Below are 20,275 nucleotides of genomic sequence, written 5' to 3'. Positions count from 1 at the left end.
TTCTAACCAGTAAGATAATGATCTAATTTAGAAAACAATTACTGGGGCACCTGGGTGGCTTAGTTGCTTAAGCATCTGACTCTTGATTTCGGCTCAGGTCAGTCATGATCTCAGGGTTGTGAGATCAAGCCCTGCGTTGGACGTGGAGCCTGCTTAAGATTATCTCTCTCATGGGACACCTGGATGGCTTAGTTGGTTAAGTGGTTAAGCGTCTACCTTTGGCTCAGGTCATAATCCCGTCTGGGACTGAGTCCCACATCGGGCTCCCTGCAGGGAGCCTGCTTCACCCTCCACCTGCAGCTCCCCCTGCTTGTGCTCTCTGTCAAGTAAATGAAAAAAAAAAAATTAAAAAAAAAAAAAAAGATTCTCTCTCTCCTCCCTCTGCCTCTCCTCCCCCACCACCTCTCTCTCTCCCTTTCTAAGAAAAAAAAAATTACTAAAATTGGTTCCACTTCTCTATTTCTCTCTGGAACCAAAGAGTATTTTAAGGCTAATCTACATTAAAGGGTTTTTAAAATATTTTTTTGGCAAATATATGTATGTATATTTGTATATATGTATATACATACACTATATATATATATACGTATACGTATATAGTACATATATTGAGTGTGTATAAACATATATGTATAAATATATATGCATATGAACACAGAGATATAGAACAAATCTTACTACTTAAAGCAGACAGTCAAAATCTGATATCCAATAATCTTTAGTGAGTTATTCACTTTTGATGACATTGTTTCATTGTACATAAAGATGTTAGCTAGCATAATCTCTCCTCACATATAATAGCTAATAAATACACATTAATGAAGCAGTCATATCAAGTATTTTGTTTGTTTAGTACTTTTTAAGTTTAATTTTTTAGTAACCTCTACACCCAACGTGGGGCTCAAACTCACAACCCCCAAGATCAGGTATCGCATGCTCTTCCTACTGAGTCAGCCAGGCTCCCAGTCATATCAAGAATTTAAACTGTCCTTGAAAGGGTGCACACCAAGAGTTCTTCATTGACTCCCCCATTGTTCTTAGGATAAAACTACTACTTCTTCTTTTTGCACCTCCTTTCCTGTGATCAAAGTTCTTCCAAAGAATTGCCTATACTTAATCTCTAGTGACTCTCCTTTCTCTCTTGAGCCCACTCCAACCAGGTCTTCCTCCTACTGTCATCAAAACTGCACTTATCAAAATCACCAATGGCCTCCATGCAGTCAAATCTAAAGGACAAATCTCAGTTATTATTTCATACCTATAGGTAGCAATTGACTTATTTGGTTGTTCTTTTCTTCCTGAAACACTTTCTTCACTTAGTCTCCAAGATACCCTCCTCCTTTGGTTCTTCTCCTACGTCAATGGCCTTTTCTTCTCTGCATTCTCTGTTGAGTTCTCCTTTATCTTCCCAACCTCTAAAAATTAGAGTGTACAGGTCTCATTCCATAGACCTCTTCTCTTTCCAATCTATATACACTCACTCATCCAGACCATAACTTTAAGTATCTATATGCTATTGCCTCCCCAATTAATATATCTATCCCAATTCCTATCCAAACTCCAGACATGTTTACATATCCAACAGGCTATATAATATCTCCACTGGGATGTCTGCAGACAACTCAACAATCCCAAAACTAAACCGCTAACTTTCTGCCATATAATGCTCTTCTTTCATATTCTCCATTTCATAAAAGTAGTAACACCATTCTTCCACTTGCTCAGGCCCAAATCTTGGATCATTCTTGACTCCTCTCTTCTCACATCCCACATCCAATCCATCAGAACATTCAATTAGCTGTACTCACAAAATTTATTCATAATCACACTATTTTTCATTACCTCCTCTTCTGCCACCTTAATCTAAACCCCCATAATCTCATGCTCCGCTCACTCAATTTTTTACCCAGTGAAGTGATACTTTTAAAATGTAAATTCAAGAGGTGCCTGGGTGGCTCAGTTGGTGCCTTTGGCTCAGGTCATGATCCCAGGGTCCTGGGATCGAGCCCCACATCGGGCTCCCTGCTCAGCAGGGATTCTGCTTCTCCCTCTCACTCTCCCTCTGTGCTCTCCACCCCCCTCAAAAAATTTTTTTAAAAATGTAAATTCGATTGTTACTTTTCTGCTTAAAATCTTCTATAGTTTTCCAATTTTACTCAGAATGAAGTCCTTAATTGTGACCTATAAGCCCCTATATGATCTGTCTCTACAACCACCACCTGTATCAATTCTCTGATTTCACTTCCCATTGCTCTCCTTCTTGCTCACCCCACTCTATTCACAATGGTGTCCTTGCTATTCCTTACCCACACCAAACATATTCTCAGGGCCTTTATGCTTCTAATATTTTCCAGATATTCATATGTAATTCTCTAACTTCATCAGCTAGGCTTTTCCTAAGTATCTCAAATAAAATAAATCCTCTCATCTCTTTCAATCCCTTATCTCAATTTATATTTATAGCATTAAAAAAAACACTTTATTGGGGCACCTGGGTGGCTCAGTCGGTTAAGCGTCTGCCTTTGGCTCAGGTCATGATCCCAGGGTCCTGGGATTGAGCCCCATGTCAGGCTCTCTGTTCAGCAGGGAGCCTGCTTCTCCCTCTCCCCCTGCCTGACTCTCCCCGGATTGTGCTCTCTCTGTCAAATAAATAAATAAATAAAATCTTTTTTAAAAAACCCACAACTTTATTTTGAAACAACTGTAGATTCATAGTCAGTTGTAAGAAATAATACAGATAGATTCTGCATACCTTTCCTCAGTTTCCTCCAATAGTCACATTTTATAAAACTATAGTACAATATCACAAATAGGATATTGACACTGATACAGTTAAGATACAGAACATTTCCACAATTCCATCACAGCAGGGCTTCCTGATGCTCTTTTATAGCCACACCCACTTCCCTCCAACCTCCACCCCCTCTGTAACCCCTGACAACCACTAATCTGTTCTCCATTTCTATAGTTTTGTTATTTCAAGAATGTTATATAAATGGAATTATACAGTATTAACCTTTTGGGACTGCCTTTTTCTAGTCAGTGTAATTCTCTGGAGATTCATCCAAGTTGTGTCATAGCATTTTTTTTACCACCTGACATATACATTTATTTGCTTATCTGGCTAAGTTCCCTGAGAGCAGGGAAACCATTCTGTACATTATACTCATAGTGTAGACATACTATAAATATTTGTTGAATAAATGAAGTTCAAACTCTTTAAAATGGCCTATAAGTCCCCAAATGAAGCACGCTTACCTTTCCAACCTCATCTGTCACTTCCATGACACCCCCTACTCTGCCACCCCATTCCCATTCAGACCCCATTTATGGCAAGATTGACTACACACTCTTGGTCTTATCACATTTGCTGTTTAGAACAGTGGGTTCTCAAACTTTGGTGTGCATGAGACTCACTTGGATGGTCAGGCTTTTTTATTTTTTTTAAGATTTTACTTAATTAGGGGCACCTGGGTGGCCCAGTCGTTGAGCATCTGCCTTAGGCTCAGCTCATGATCCCAGGGTCCTGAGACTGAGCCACGCATTGAGCCCCGCATTGGGCTCCCTGCTGGGTGGGAAGCCTGCTTCTCCCTCTCCCACTCCCCCTGCTTGTGTTCCCTCTCTCACTGTGTCTCTCTCTGTCAAATAAATAAATAAAACCTTTAAAAAAAAAGATTTTACTTATTTATTTACTTATTTGAGAGAGAGAGAATGAGTGTGTGTCTGTGTGTCTGTGTGTGCAGGGGGAGGGACAGAGGGAAAGGGAGATAATCTCAAGCAGACTCCACATTGAGGGCAGAGCCTGATGTGGCGCTTGATCTTAGGACCCTGAGATCACGACCTGAGCTGAAACCAAGAGTCTGAGGCTTAACCAACTGAGCCACCCAGGTGCCCTGGATGGTCAAGCTTTTTTTTTTTTTTTAAAGATTTTATTTATTTATTTATTTGAGATAGAGAGCAGGAGAGGGGGGAGGGTCTTGAGGGAGAAGCAGACTCCCTGCCGAGCAGGGAGCCCGATGCGGGACTCGATCCCGGGACTCCAGGATCATGACCTGAGCCGAAGGCAGTCGCTTAACCAACTGAGCCACCCAGGCGCCCCGGTCAAGCTTATTAAAACACAGATTGTTAGGCTTCACCCCCAGAGTTTTTAAGTAGACCAATGATAGGGCCCGAGAATCTGTATTTCTGACGAGTTCCCAGGTGATTTTGATGTTGCTGGTCCGTGAACCAACCACACTTTGAAAATCCCTGTTAGAACATTTTTTATTTCCCTCCCCCATTCACCTGCCTAATTTTTTACTTAACCTTCAGTCCTTCCCTCATCCCAGAACATGGTGTTCCATGGCATACTGTACTTACCCTATCACATCACGTATCTCACCATATTATAATATCCTATTTGTGTGTGCTTCTCTACTACCAGACTGTATCCTCAGCACCTAGCACAGTTTGACACAGAGTAGGCACTCAATGTATATGATGACTGAATAGGTTCCTTAACTGGGGTACTTTAAAAGAGTCAACTAAAACAGTATCTTCACAGTCAGAGGATATTTAGAAGGAAGGGAGTCTATGTGCTAGAAATAAAAACATCAAGGATTCCTTCATTGATAGGTTGAAGGAAAAATACAGCAACTTTTTAAGATTTTCTAGGAACTGTTAGTGCTTATTGTAATTTTTTTCAACCAAAACACCACACATTGAAATAATGACTGATGACAAAGCTCAAGAATACAAGTTAATGGGGCACCTGGGTGGCTCAGTCGGTTGAGCATTTAGCGTCTGACTCTTGGTTTTGGCTCAGGTTATGATCTCAGGGTCCTGGGATCAAGTCCAGCTCCAGGCTCCAAGCTCTGGGCTCAGCACAAAGTCTGCTTGAGATTCTCTCTCTTCCTCTGCCCCCTCCCCTGGGCTCACTCTCTCTCTCTCAAATAAATAAGCAAAATCTTAAAAAAAAAAAAAAAAAAGAAATGAAAAGAACGCAAGTTAAGATACTTTACCCATTACTTTTTCAATAATTACTTCAAAGTCTGTATTTTATTCTTCTAAAAATGTACTCCTTTGCCTTCAGACTAAACATCCCAAACCACAGGACTATCTAACAGAGCCAGGACTTCAAAGAACTCTTTCACTGACCCCAGAGCTGGCCAGATGTTGAAGTCTGAACATATTTGCTTGCATAGGTCTATAAACCATTATCTAAAATTCCAAAATCCAGAAAAGTTTTAGAAACCTAAAGTTTTGCATAAGGTTATGGCAAATCTGACCTGAACATATATACAGATATTATATATGTTATATAGCCTTTATTTTATCCTATTTAGGGTTAATACTAATGCATTCATTAGTATGTTTGATTATAAGATGCTGCTCCACACCCCACTGAGGTGTTACAGAAAATATGGTATATGCATTATATTCCTGGCTAAAATCCCAACAATTCTGAGTTTTGAAACACATCCGGCCCAAAGGTTTTAGATAAAGGAGAATGCCTATATTAAGTATGAGATTTTAATTTCTCTTAATCTCTATTTTTTTATCTACTGTATTCAAAATATTTACCCAATTAATGCCCTCTATTGTTTTATTATTTTGTATCTGAAAAAGTGGTCTTATTGAAAACAGCTTTCCTCATTTTATCTGTTTTAGTATCAGCTAACCATTTTTGAAAACTCCATGTATCTATTCATATATGAGACTTTCTTTTTAAATCAGGTTACAGGAAATTCTATACTTCTTGGGATCCTTGTGGGCTCATTTCCATCAGATGAATCATCATCATCCTCACATGAATCATCAGCAGAACAACTGAGAGTATAGAACTAAAAAATATATCTAGTAGGAAACATTATATCAAAACGCATTTGAAAGACTATTCACATTTATAAACCACTGACATTTAGCAGTCTCAATTGATGAAAGTAGAATTTTTATAGATTAAGATATAAAGGGAACAACAATAAACATATTATCATTATAAAGAGCAAAAAACAACTAAAATATATTTAAGAATGAATTGAACAAGAAATGTGCAGGATTTATGTAAAGAAAATCCTACTGGGAAACCAAAAGAAAATGGGTAAATCAAGGGGGCATGTTTTTAGATGGCATAATTTGTTTCAAAAGGAAGAGAAGTCATTCAGGTGAATTTAAAGTGAAAGAAGTTTATTTGAAGGAAGAGAGGTACCTTGTCTAGATTCCCAAGAGCAGAAGGGGCAGTAGGGTCTTAGTAGGGGCAAACCAGGCCATGGAAAGCCCCAGAACGCTACTCTGCCACCCTCTTCTGGGCTTCTTAGCTCTGCTTCTCCTCTTCTTTTTTTTTTTTTTTTAATATATATATATAAGATTTTATTTATTTATTTGACAGAGAGAGACACAGTGAGAGAGGGAACACAAGCAGGGGGAGTGGGAGAGGGAGAAGCAGGCTTCCCGCAGAGCAGAGAGCTCGATGCCAGGATTCCCAGGACCCTGGGATCATGACCTTAGCTGAAGGCAGACGCTTAATGACTGAGCCACCCAGGCGCCCCTCTGCTTCTCTTCTGACTGCCTCTCTGCAGGCCTGCTTTCTCTGCGCTACCTTTGTGTGGGTCAAACCTCTCTCCCTGCTTTACTCTTGTGTCATCACTTTCTAGGTCAAGAGACCAGGTAAGACTAATTGCAAATTTCTGGGAGAAACAATCTGATTGGACCAGCTTTTCTACCTACCTGCTAGTCTAATCAGCTATAGCAGAGGAGGGGAGGGTCAAGAAGGTATCTACTCATTAATAGAAGATAAAAATGCAGACTGGGACATGGGAGAGTAGTGCAGACAGGTTGAATGGCATGTCCATTATAGATGAGCAGATTCCATACTGTGGAGAGGCAATATGACATAGACATTAAGAGCACAGGCTCTGTTTCCTGACCTTCAACAAGTAATCTCTTTATGCATGAGGTTCCTCATCTGTAAAATGAGGGTGGTAATAATCAAGTTGTGTAGATTAAATAACACAAAAAGAGCACTAAGTAAAAACTACAGAATTATTTTTATAAATATGCCCATTTTCCCTAAATTAATCCAAAAAATTAATGCAATTCCAATCAAAATCAAAACTCTTTTAATTTGACAAAGTTTAAAGTTACTATGAAAGAAACAATGAAACAATATATCTATGGCAAGGATGACACAGAGTAGAATGGGGAGACAACATAGACTGATGCAAGTTTTTGGTAACATTGTAGTTCTTAGGTTGGCAGTTTGCTTCATGTTATATTTTTTAAGTTTTATATATATCAAATAGATTTTAAAAAGACAATTCTTAAAGAATACTCTGAAAAAGCAGGGATTTACCCTACCAGAAATTTAAAAACAATTTTAAAATATATTAAAATAATAATATTGCTGTCCAGTAACAAATAAATCAATGTTACAGAAAATAAAGTACATATGGAAACTTGGTGCTGTACAGATTTTAAATCTATAGGGAAGATTGAGTATTCAATAAATGGTGTGTGGGCAACCAGCAAGTCTTTGAGGAAAAAAAAAATCAACCTAGATTCTTCCCTTTCTCCTCATAAATAAATTTTAGATGGATTAAAAATGGAAAAATTTCTTTTTTTTCCTAAGATTTTATTTATTTATTTGACAGAGAGAGACACAGCGAGAGAGGGAACACAAGCAGGGGGAGTGGGAGAGGGAGAAGCAGGCTTCCCGCCCAGCAGGGAGCCCAATGCGGGGCTCAATCCCAGGACCCTGGGATCATGACCTGAGCTGAAGGCAGACGCTTAACGACTGAGCCACCCAGGTGCCCTCAAAATGGAAAAATTTCTTAAAAGATAACAAAAATGCTAGAAGAATACACAGATAAATATGACATCAAAGCTAGAAACAAAGGAAAAGACTAACAGATAATGCCTACATAAAAATGAGAAACTTTCCAACAAAAATCCCATCTCCTTGGGGTGCCTGGGTGGCTCAGTCGGTTAAGCGTCTGCCTTCAGCTCAGGTCATGATCTCAGGGTCCTGGGATTGAGCCCTGAGTCGGGCTCCCTGCTCTCTCTCTCTGTTAAATAAATAAATAAAATCTTTAAAAAAAAAAAAAAATCCGGGCGCCTGGGTGGCTCAGTTGGTTAAGCGACTGCCTTCGGCTCAGGTCATGATCCTGGAGTCCCTGGATCGAGTCCCGCATCGGGCTCCCTGCTCGGCAGGGAGCCTGCTTCTGCCTCTGACCCTCCCCCCTCTCATGTGCTCTCTCTCAAATAAATAAGTAAAATCTTTAAAAAAAAAAAAAAATCCCATCACCTTAAACTTCTACTTATTTTACTTCCTTATGGGTTCTGATTCTGATTAATTCTCCATAAACTGAGTTTTTACATAGTACAAAATTGTGCATAATTTTATGGTATACACTTTATATAACCTTACCACATATTTTTTCTTGTACTCCTAGTTAACTTTATATTTAGCCTACAAATCATGTCAGGAGAGTCCATTCTCCTCCACTCCACTTCCCTCTCCCTCTTTTAAATAACTTTCTTTGAAAGTTATGACCAGGGATGCCTGGGTGGCTCATCTAGTTAAGCGTCTGCCTTTGGCTCAGGTCATGATCCCAGGGTCCCAGGATTGGGTCCTGCATCAGGCTCCTTGCTCAGCGGGGAGCTTGTTTCTCCCTCTGCCTGCCACTCCCTCAGCTTGTGCTCTCTCTCTCTCTCCTCTCTCTCTGACAAATAAATAAATAAAAGCTTTAAAAAAAAAAAGAAAGTTATGACCATTTACAGTTGTCCCCTAACAATATAGGAGTTAGGGGCACCAACCCTTCCCAGGTAGAAAATCCACATGTAACTCTTGACTTCCCAAAAACTTTATTATTATTATTTTTAAAAGATTTTATTTATTTATTTGACAGAGAGAGATAGCAAGAGCAGGAACACAAGCAGGGGGAGTGGGAGAGGGAGAAGCAGGCTTCCCCCCAAGCAGGAGCCCAATGCTGGGCTTGATCTAGGACCCTGGGATCATGACCTGAGCCAAAGGCAGACGCTTAATGACTGAGCCACCCAGGCGCCCCTATTATTATTTTTTAAGTAGGCTCCATGCCCAATGTGGAGCCCAACACAGGGCCTGAATTCACGACCCTGAGATCAAGACCTGAGCTGAGGTCAAGAGTTGGATGCCTAACCAACTGAGCCACCCAGGCACCCCAAAAAACTTTATTAATAATAAACTAACTGCCCTTACTGACAACATAAACTGTTAACACATATTTTGCATGTTATATGTATTATATACTGTATTCTTACAATAAAGCCAGAGAAAAATATTAAGAAAATCATAAGGAAGAGAAAATACATTTACAGTACTGTATTGTATCCTCCAAAAATCCACATATAAGTGGATGGAAGCAGTTCAAATCTGTGTTGTTCAAGGGTCAACTGTACTTTCTCAAGTGAATTTTAGTATCATTTTCTTGAGATCTATATATTTTTTGCATTTAAATTTTTCGGGGTGCCTGGGTGGCTCAGTTGGTTAAGCATCTGCCTTCGGCTCAGGTCATGATCCCAGGGTCCTGGGAGCGAGCCCCACATCCGGCTCTCTGCTCAGCGGGGAGTCTGCTTCTCCCTCTCCCCCTGCTTGTGCTCTCTGTCAAATAAATAATAAATAAAATCTTTAAAAATAAATAAACTTTGAATATACAAATAACTTAGAGATGAATTGTATTCTTTGCTATGTTAGTCCATCTGGCATCATGTTCTTTCTTTTTGTAAGACTTTTTTTTTCCTTCAGCAAATGACCACCACAGGCCATATTAAAAAATGAATTAGGGGTGCCTGGGTGGCTCAGTAGTTAAGCGTCTGCCTTCGGCTCAGGTCATGATCCCAGGGTCCTGGGATCGAGTCCCGCGTCGGGCTCCCTGCTCTGCAGGAGGCCTGCTTCTCCCTCTTCCACTCCCCCGCTTGTGTTCCTGCTCTCGCTATGTCTCTCTCTGTCAAAAAAATAAATAAAATCTTAAAAAAATAAAATAAAAAAATAAATAAATAATGAATTAAAAAATGGTAATAATGGGGTGCCTGGGTGGCTCAGTGGGTTAAATGTCTGCCTTCGGCTCAGGTCATGATCCCAGGGTCCTGGGATTGTGCCCCACATTGGGCTCCTAGTTCAGTGGGGAGCCTGATTCTCCCACTACCCCTCCCCCCCACTGCTTGTGCTCTCTCAAGCTGTGTGAAATAAATAAAATCTTTAAAAATATGGTAATAATATTTGTAATTATATTTCAGACAAAGGTTAATATTCCTGATATATAAAAACACTTGTAATATTTAAATGTAAATACTTCAATTTTAAAACAGGAGTAATTTACTGGCAATGCACAAAATAGAGCCAATAAATATATGAATGATGTTTTATACTTAGTCAACAAAATGCAAATTAAAACAAGATGACAAAGATGATAAAAATGTTCAAAAGGTGATAAAGATCTCAAAGCCTGACAGTACTCAAGATTAGCAACAAGATAAGACACAGGTGGAAAAGTAATAAATACATTCTAAGGGGAGAGTCTGGTAACATCATCTAGCATCTTATAGGAGTGCATTCCTTTGATCCAGTAATTATATTTCCATGAAATTATTATAAGGAAATAATCAGGGGCACCTGGGTGGCTCAGTCGTTAAGCACCTGCCTTCCGCTCAGGTCAGGATCCCAGGGTTCTGGGATCGAGCCCCGCATCCGGCTCCTTGCCCAGCAGGAAGCCTGCTTCTCCCTCTCCCACTCCCCCTGCTTGTGTTCCCCCTCTGTCACTCTCTGTCAAAAAAAAAAAAGGGGGGGGGCGCCTGGGTGGCTCAGTTGGTTGGGCGACTGCCTTCGGCTCAGGTCATGATCCTGGAGTCCCGGGATCGAGTCCCGCATCGGGCTCCCTGCTCGGCAGGGGGTCTGCTTCTCCCTCTGACCCTCCTCCCTCTCATGCTCTCTGTCTCTCATTCTCTCTCTCTCAAATAAATAAATAAAATCTTCAAGAAAAAAAAATTTAAAAAAAATTAAAAAAAGGAAATAATCAGGAATATGTACAAGTTTATGTACAAGAATAATCACATAGTGTTTTTTTAATGAGTATTATTATTTTTTAAGTTTTTATTTAAATTCTAGTTAGTTAACATGTAGGGTAATACTGGCTTCAGAAGTAGAATTTAGTGATTCATCACTTACATATAACACCCAGTACAGGGACACCTGGGTGGCTCAGTCAGTGAAGCAGCAGACTCTTGATTTCCCCTCAGGTCATGATCCCAGGGTAGTGAGATCAAGCCCCGCATGGTATTCCGTGCTCAGTGAGCACAGAGCCTGCTTGGGATTTTCTCTCTCCCCCTCCCTCTGCTCCTATCCTGCTTGCATACACACACACTCTCTCTCTCTCAAAATAAATAGTCTTGAACACCCAGTGCTCATCACAGGTGCCCTCCTTAATACCCATCACCCATTTTGCCCATCCTCCACCCACTTCCCTCCCGCAGCCCTCAGTTTGTTCTCTATAGGTAAGAGATAAAATCAGTTTACAGTTTTGTAACTGTAATATTTGTATAATTTGTATAATTACAAATATTACAAGTGTTTTTGTATATCAGGAATATTAACCTTTGTCTGAAATATAATTACAAATATTATTACCATATTTTTAAAGATTTTACCGTGTTCTCTTATGGTTTGCCTCCCTCTCCTTTCCCTCCCTTCTATGTTCATGTTTTGTTTAATTCCACATGAGTGAAATCATATGGTATTTATCTTTCTCTGATTGACTTACTTAGCATAATACACTCTAACTCCATCCACATCATTGCAAATGGCAAGATTTCATTCTTTTTGATGACATCTAGTATTGTTTGTACACGTGAAAAACTGTAAATACCCTAAAAGTCCAACAATTTAGGGACTGGTTGAACAAATTATATCCACACAACCATTAAATGGCCTTATATCCATACAGTCATTAAAAATGATTATTTAAATTTGCCTGGAAAGCTATGAGACACTATTGCCTTAAAACAAAAACAAAAAACACTTTATGTGTACATGTGAAGTTTCCCAAGTTTATATTGAAGGGTGTTAATACTGTTATTTCTGGGTGGTGAGGTTGTGGTGAGTGGTGAGTTCAACTTTCTTTTATAAACATTTACGTACTTACTATCAGTTTTGCTGGGAGCAGGCACTTTTTGAAAGCAGTTTTCTTCTTACAGTCATAAAATACAAAAATACATAAAATACTTTGTGGGGGAAAGCGGGCACTGGGCGAGGACCCACAGCAGCGGGGCACGGTGAAAAGGCTCGCGAACGCTGGAGCCTCGCCTTGCGGCTCCCGGGCAGCACGCAGACCGGAAACACGCCACGCGGGACCTCGGGAATTCTGGGTAGCGCACGGAGGCGCATTACTTCACGAGAACTTATTTGAAAGAAAAACTAATACCGCTTTCCTTTAACACAACATTTGCTATTGACTTAAGCCGGTGTACGGACGTTTCTAACCCGAGAGGCGAGCGGGGGGTGAAAGGGGTTTTCTTGAAAGCGAAAAAGCCTTCCTCACTTCCTACCTTTCCCCCACCACGCGCTTTCCCTCCCTCGGGAGGGGCTTCGAGGGCGTTTCTATGGGCGACGACTGAAGAGGATACAGGAAAGGGAATGCAGGCTAGCAGGCTATTGTATTCGAAAGCCGCCCTTAAAGGAAGACGGACGCGCGCGGAGCTGGGGGCGTAGAGGCGAGGCACGCTCTGATTGGCCCGGCTCCTCAGGCCCGGCGCGCGCCGGCTGGGCGGGCGGGAGCGCGCGCGTGCGCAAAGCCGTAGGCGCGCGCCGACCCGTTTCCCTCACGCCCTTGGGGGGTCTCCTGTCTGGGAACTGGGCGGAGGGAGGGGAGTGGTTCACGCTTGTCCTTGAGTTGGAAGAGCCTTAGTCTTTCTCGCCCCCGTGGTGAGTGGGCTGCAGGAGTCAAGCGAGGTTCCCCTCGAGGCCACTGCAGGCGTGGGACTGCTGAGGAGGAGGAAGGCAAGGCGAGGCCCAGGCTGAAGGGTCGGGTCAGCTACCGGCCGCTGCCTGGGAAGCCAAGGGCAGGGAAGGAGGGAGGGGAGGGACGACAGCACCGAATAATCCTTCGAGGAGCTCTCTTGGACAGCGAAACGGCTGAGAGAGACGGTTAGGTGGAGAGGCCCGGCAGATGAACAGGCCCACGCCCCAGTACTCGGGTAGGAACCAGATAGAACTGACTAAGCTTATGTTTGGGTTGAAAGTTGATAACCAATTTTTGAATGATTATCATTCAAAATAAATTATCTTTGGGTTTGAGGTATCAATAGGACATTTAGGTGGAAAGGTTGACATGAACCCTTTTAAGGCAATCTTTGTGAATTACCGTGTAGAAAATAGGTCCCTGATTTGTTACCCTGAGTGGCTCAGTTAGTTAAGTGTCTGTCTACGGCTCAGGTCATGATCTCGGGGTCCTGGGATCCAACCCCTCACGGGGCTCCCTGCTCAGGAGGGAGCCTGCTTCTCCCTTTCCTCCCTGCTCCGTTTGCTCTGGACAGGAACCACACAAAGTTTTGGGGAAATAACACCTCAGCTGGAGGCCTGAAAACCGGGCAAGGTTTGCAGATCAAAGATTTCTAGAATGATGTTAAAAGGGAAAATTAAGAGTTTGCTCATCTATGAAACTCTTAAGGCTTAAGTACCTGTCTTAAACACAAGTTATATAATTACGGTGATGGAAACTGTATGCTAGATTCTATTGATTCTTTGACTATTACAATTTTAAAATTCTTTTAATCTGTAGCTATCAGAGAGCCTTTTACTATTCTTGGAATTTTTTTTTTATTCTTGGATTATTAAATGAAATGAAAATTTTATTTCAAAAATGGCAAAAGTTTGAATATAATTACTTTTTTAAATTTATTCATTTGAGAGAGAGGGAGATAGAGCGAAAGCATGAGCGGGGGGAGGGGAAGAGGGAGAAAAATGAAAAAGGCCATCAAAATTCTGAAAAGGCTGAGCCGAGGGAGCCTGATGTGGGGCACAATCCCAGGACCCCAGGATCGTGACCTGAGCCCAAGGCAGACGCTTAACCCACTGAGCCACCCAGGCGCCCCAATGAGCAAACATTTCTAATAAGAAAAAAACCAAAGATTCAGTACTGCCCCTTTATCTGCAGGGCACACGTTCAAGACCCCCACTAAATGCCTGAAACTGGCAATGGTACCAAGCCCTATATATACTGTTTTTTTCCTATGCATACATAGCTATGATAAAGTTTAATTTATAAATTAGGCACAGCAAGAGATTAATAAGTAATAAGATAGAACAATTATAAGAATATACTGTAATAAAAGTTACATGAATGTTGGTCTCTCTCAAAATACCTTATTCTGGTACTCACCCTTTTCCTGAGGATGTGAGATGGTAAAATGCCTATGGGATGACATGAAGTGAAGTGAATGATGTTTGTATTGTGATGTGGCATTAGGCTAAATTAGACTACTGACCTGACTATACATCAGGAGAAGGATCATCTGCCTTAGGATTGATCTAAGGATTGCCTTGGTAACTGAAATCTCAGAAAGTGAAACTGTGGGTAAGGGAGAACTACTGTATTGAAAAGAAAAGATATCACTTAAGTATTTTATAACCACATAACTGATTTTAAAAGAATTCATAATTTTTAAAACATATTCTACAGAGTGACTTTTAACATGAGAGATCAAACATATTTGTCTTGTTTCCCTATGAAACCCCACTGAAATTGAGAAAATATAAAAACCCACAAGGACTAAGAAAGTGGGAAAGGGAATGAGAGAGTTGGAGTATTCTTAGTGGAAGAAAGAAAGAGGATAAAGAAATTGTTAGAAAAAAACAAACAAAAAGAACTAAGAAAGCTGAATGCAGAGGGGAATGGCAATTAGAAGTGCAGTAATTCATAATTCAGAATTCCAGGAAGTCTCCGTAAAGGAAAATTCTGTTTTCCTCACTCTACTCTCAATACTTTTGACACCAGATGTGGGGGGATTATCCCACATCAATTCTCCAATTTCCAGTGGACACTGACTGGGTGTCCTACAAATTTGACTGAATTATGACACTACCTACCTGGAGACAGCATCAGATCCCAGAGGTTAAAGACTGTGCATCAGACCACAATTGGCAATAAAACCCCCAGGCCCCAAGCAAAGACAAGACTCATGCTTTTACCTTTCTGAGTCTCCAGGATACTCTTGTCTGTATCTCTCTGTCTCTACATACATATCTTCAATAAACTCTGTTTTCATTTCTGCTGGCTCATTTGATTTCCATCCTGCAAGAAGCCAAGGACCCTCTTGGCTAGGCCTGTGGGACCCCCTCTCTAGGTCCTCGGACCAGGCCTGTCTGCATCATTCAGACTCAAATGGAATTTTATCACCAGCTTTCCTATTTCTAAAGCTTGCAGACAGCAGGCGTAGGACTTCTTGCCCTCCATAACCATCTGAGCCAATTCCTACAGTAAATCTCATCTATCTATCATCTACCTATCTATCAACTGTCTTTCCTATTGATTCTGTTTCTCTGGAGAACCCTGACTCAGCCCTCAAGACTACCTCTGCCTCAGATGCCAATTGCAAGTCCAGATTGTTACTTGTACTTCTGACCAAATAGCCATAAATTGGAGTTCCCATGACTCCCTTCTCTAGTTCAGTAATTTGCTAGAACAGCTCACAGAACTTAGGGAAATATTTACTTACGTTTATTGATTTGTTATAAAGGATAACACAACAGCCACATGGAAAGATGAATAGGGCAAAGAAAGGGGGAAGGGGCACAGGATTTCCATGCCCTCTATGCACCACCCTCCCAGCACCTCCATGATGTTCACCAACCCAGAAACTCACCAAATTTCCTTAAGAGTTTTTTTAAAGTTTTTTTATTGTTATGTTAATCACCAAACATTAGTTTTTGATGTAGTCCTTAAGAGTTTTTATAGAGCTTAATCTCTAATCCCCCTCTCCCTTTCCTGGAGGTCTGTGGGTGGGGCTGAAAGTCCTAACCCTCTAGTCACTTGGTCTTTCTGGTGACCAGCACCATTCTGAGGCTATCGAGGGGCCCTCCCCCAAATTATTTATTAGCATAAACTCAAGTGTACTCAAAAAAGGAGCCTCTTGGGGGCACCTGGGTGGCTAAGTTGGTTAAGTGTCTGACTCTTGATTTCGGCTCAGGTCATGATCTCAGGGTCATGAGATTGAGCCCCCAAGGTGGGCTGGGCATGGAGCTTGCTTAAGATTCTCTCTCTCTCGTCCCGCATCGGGCTCCCTGCTTGGCAGGGAGCCTGCTTCTGCCTCTGACCCTCCCCCCTCTCATGTGCTCTCTCTCTCTCATTCTCTCTGTCTCAAATAAATAAATAAATAAAAATCTTAAAAAAAAAAAAAAAGATTCTCTCTCTCCCAGGGGCACCTGGGTGGCTCAGTTGTTAAGTGTCTGCCTTCAGCTCAGGTCATGATCCTGGGAACCTGGGATCGAATGCTACACCAGGCTCCCTCCTCAGTGGAGAGTCTGCTGCTCCCCCTGCTTGTCCTCTCTCTCTCTCTCTCTGTCAAATAAATAAAATCTTTAAAAAAATAAAAAAAAAAAAAAGATTCTCTCCCTCTGCACCCCCCCAAAAAAAGGGGGGCCTCCTGAATAACAAAAGATACTCCTATCACTCAGGAAATTCCAAAGGTTTTAGGAGCTCTTTGCTAGGAACAGGAGACAAAGACCCAAAAACATGCCTTATTATACTACAGACTCCTAAATTGCAGATGTCACATCAATGGGAGGGTGTGGAAGGAAAGACCAGAGGATTGATTGAAAATCTGTACAGAGTAGTTAGACTTCTAGATCTAGGTCACCATCCTTAGGACAAATAACCAAGCGAGTAGCTTACCCCTAGAACTGGTAGAGTTTGAACCAGAGGAGATTTAGGCACACCAGGTCAAGCAAAAAAAAGATTAAATGAGAAAGTCTATATACTGAGTAGTGAGACCCACCCCAGCCCCTTTCCACTGCTTGCTCTCTGAATCCGCATTTACCTTTTTATCTCATTTGATGCTGGTCCCCCCCTTTTTTCTTCATCTTCATGATATAACTTTCTATCCTGATTTTTCTTTATTTTCTTCACTCTTATTCTGTTTAACTGTGATTGCTTAAGCTGATGTCCTAGGCTTGCTTCTTTCTACCTTTCTATGAGTTCATCCAACAGGCTGTCTGTAACACGGGTTAGGACTCACTTAAATCTGCATCTCTACTGCTAAACTCTAACCAACCTTCAAGTCTCATATTTTCAGACTTTTACTGAATCTATTCCTTTTGGATGCCACATGGGTAAAAAAGTACTCCAAATCAGCTTTGCAGTATCCTGTAGAGGTGGCTTTTGGGCAACAAGCTGGAGTAATGGAAACCTGAGTAAGGTAAAAGGGCTCACAGTGACCACCAAGCTGAATGCAAACAGGCTCATTAAGCGACCCACCTCAAAATAACCATAGGCCCTGACCAAATACAAACAGGCACAGTTCCTAAGATTACCTAAAAAGGGAAAATTCTTTATGTTCCCATACTCTCTCACTCTGCCTTATAACTGCGGCCCCTCACCACCACCTTGTTGCAGACAGTCTCTGCTCTGCTGTCCTGCCCATTGCTCCCTTCTGGTGTATTCAATAAACTTCTATCTCCTTTGTTCTGCCTTGGGTGAATTCTTTCACTGCCCCTGCATCTCTGGCTTCCACCCAATCAGGGCACCCCACATTTGGTGTCCCCCCCCATCCCATCAGAGCATCCCACATATCCCACTTGAATAGGCTGTAGAGTAGATGCTCTTCTATCCAGTGCCATTAGGACCAGTTAATTGGTCAATTAATTTCAAGTCACTAAAACAAAGAATCATTACAAAATTATCTACACTGGCAGGGTCTGTTAGTTGCCCAAATAATTTTCATTCTTTACACCTGAAACTAATGTAACACTGTATGTTACTTATACTTGAATTTTAAAAAAGAAGTTCATTCTCCCCTTCATCCTTACCAATAAAACTGAGATTTCATTCTGCATAGGCTGTGTATAAACAAAAGACACTTCTCAGCCACCTTTGCAGTTAGAGCTGGTCAATGAGATATAAATGGACTCTGTTGAGTTTGATTTCTGGGAGAGACCTTTCTTGTTCTCCCTTTTCTCTTGCTTCCTGTCTGGAATTCATTTATGATGGCTAGAGCTCTAAGTGCCAGCTTATATGCCACCAGGGATGGTATAGAAGGAGTATGATTGTTGATCACTTCGCTGCCTATCTCTGGCCTTCTTTTCAGTGAGAAAATAAGCCCTTGTGTGACTTACTTATTACAAAATAAATGTGGATTGTGGATACTAACAGTCAAATGTAATTCCTAATTGATACATGTATACTTAAACATTTTATTTTAACTTAAAGTATATGAATATTTATCAGTGCTTTGATGTAGGGCCAAGACTTTTTGAATTTGGGTTCTGATTGGAGTTCATCAGTATACTTCCATGAACAATACCCATAATGCACTGTCTGTTGTTGCAAGTTTGAATTTCTTCCATGTGGGTTAAGAACTTATAGAGCAATCTGAGTGCAGAATTCTAGATTTCTACATTTTTTTCTCTCATCTTTTAATATTCTCTTGCCCTATACCAAGTTGACAGTTACTACATTAGTCTGCCACTGGGCCCCCCAAATTCATGTCCTTCTTGCATGCATAATACATTCAGTCTATTCCAGTAACCCCAAAAGTCTTAACTTGTTCCAGCATCAACTCTAAAATCTAAAGTCCAAAGTCTCATTTAATTATCATCTAAATCAGATATTGGTAAGACTCAAGAGGTATGATTCATCCTGAGGCAGAATTCCTCTCCAGCTATGAATCTGTGAAACCAGTTATGTGCTTCCAAAGTACAATAATGGGCCAGATAGACATTCCCATTCCAAAAAGGAGAAAGAGGAAAGAAGGGGGGGCAGGGTGTGAGTCCCAAGCAAGTCTAAACCTAGCAAGGTAAATCCCATTAGATCTTATTTTTAATTAAAAGATATTTTTTCTTTTTTTTCCCTTTTTTCTTCTTTTCTTCTTTAAAGATTTTATTTATTTATTCATAAGAGACAGAGAGAGAGTCAGAGGGAGGAACAGGCTCCCCGCTGAGCAGGGAGCCCGATGTGGGACTCGATACCAGGACCCTGGGACCATGACCTGAGCCGAAGGCAGACGCTCAACCATCTGAGCCACCCAGGCACCCAAAAGAGATTTTTTTCAATTGAGATATAATTGACATATAAATTGTATTAGTTTTAGGTGTACGACATGATTTGATACATGTATATGTTGCAAAATAATTACCACAATAAGTTTAGTTAACATCCATCACCACACATAATTATAATTTTGTTTCCTTGTGATGAGAACTTTTAAGATCTACTCACTTAGTATCTATCCAATATAAAATATGGTATTAATTATAGTCACCATGCTGTATATTACATTCGCAGGACTTATTTAATTCCATTAGACCTTAAGGCTTGAGAATAATCCTTTTTGGTCCAATGCTCTGCTACTCTACAAGGACCCCAACCTCTGAAACCAAGTAGAAAACAAACTTGCACTCTGGGCCTGTGGTGGCTATGGAAGTCCCAATGATCTCTGAACTACCTTCAAGGTCATTCTTCCTTTTTCTTAAAGAATAAACCATGTTCCAGCAGAAGAGCTCTATCATCAAGTTTTGTACAATACAAAAAGTCCAGCAGCCTTCCTTCATTTCCTCTTTTTTTCTGTCCCTATTAGTGCCAACTGGCAGTGTCCCTGCTGGTATAATCCCATCTTTATTCCTGCCTGTCTGTTTTGCTGATGATTAAATTCAGGGTTCACACCCATACTAATATCTTTACCAAATGGTTGTTCAGCCACACCTTTAGTGTTGTCCTCAGAACAAGCTTTCTCCTATTTTGCATCATGGATATGCTTAGAATTTTCCAAAGCTTTAAGTTCTGGGGTTTTTTTGGTTTTAACAATTTCTTCAATTCATCTCTCCCTTCTCACACTTCACTAGTGGTAGTCAGGAGGACCCAGGCTACGCCTTTAACATTTTGCTTGGAAACCTCCTCAGCCTGGGCACCTGGGTAGCTCAGTTGGTTAAGTGTCTGCCTTCGGCTCTGTCAGGGTCCTGGGATTGAGGCCCATGTTAGGCTCCCTGCTTGGCAGGGAGTCTGCTTCTCTCTCTCCCTCTGCCCCTCCCCACCTTGTGCTCCCTCTCTCTCTCTCT

General features: G+C 41.1%; 1 long non-coding RNA gene across 3 annotated transcripts in view; it reads right to left on the bottom strand.

Moving 5' to 3' along the window:
* The window catches only part of LOC118008080, a 171,489-nt gene extending 158,803 nt beyond the window's left edge, over window positions 1–12,686 (bottom strand). For all 3 annotated transcript variants that reach the window (XR_004678564.1, XR_004678565.1, XR_004678563.1), the window contains exon 1: window positions 12,153–12,686. This is a non-coding gene — a long non-coding RNA (uncharacterized LOC118008080). The remainder of the gene's footprint in view (window positions 1–12,152) is intronic.
* Window positions 12,687–20,275: the final 7,589 nt, after the last annotated feature.

Source organism: Mirounga leonina, unplaced genomic scaffold (genome assembly GCF_011800145.1).
Source record: "Mirounga leonina isolate KUSES-001 unplaced genomic scaffold, KU_Mleo_1.0 Mir_125, whole genome shotgun sequence".
NCBI classification, from domain to species: domain Eukaryota; kingdom Metazoa; phylum Chordata; class Mammalia; order Carnivora; family Phocidae; genus Mirounga; species Mirounga leonina.
The sequence above is the reverse complement of the archived record's forward strand: the minus strand, read 5'-3'. Positions and strand labels throughout refer to the sequence as shown.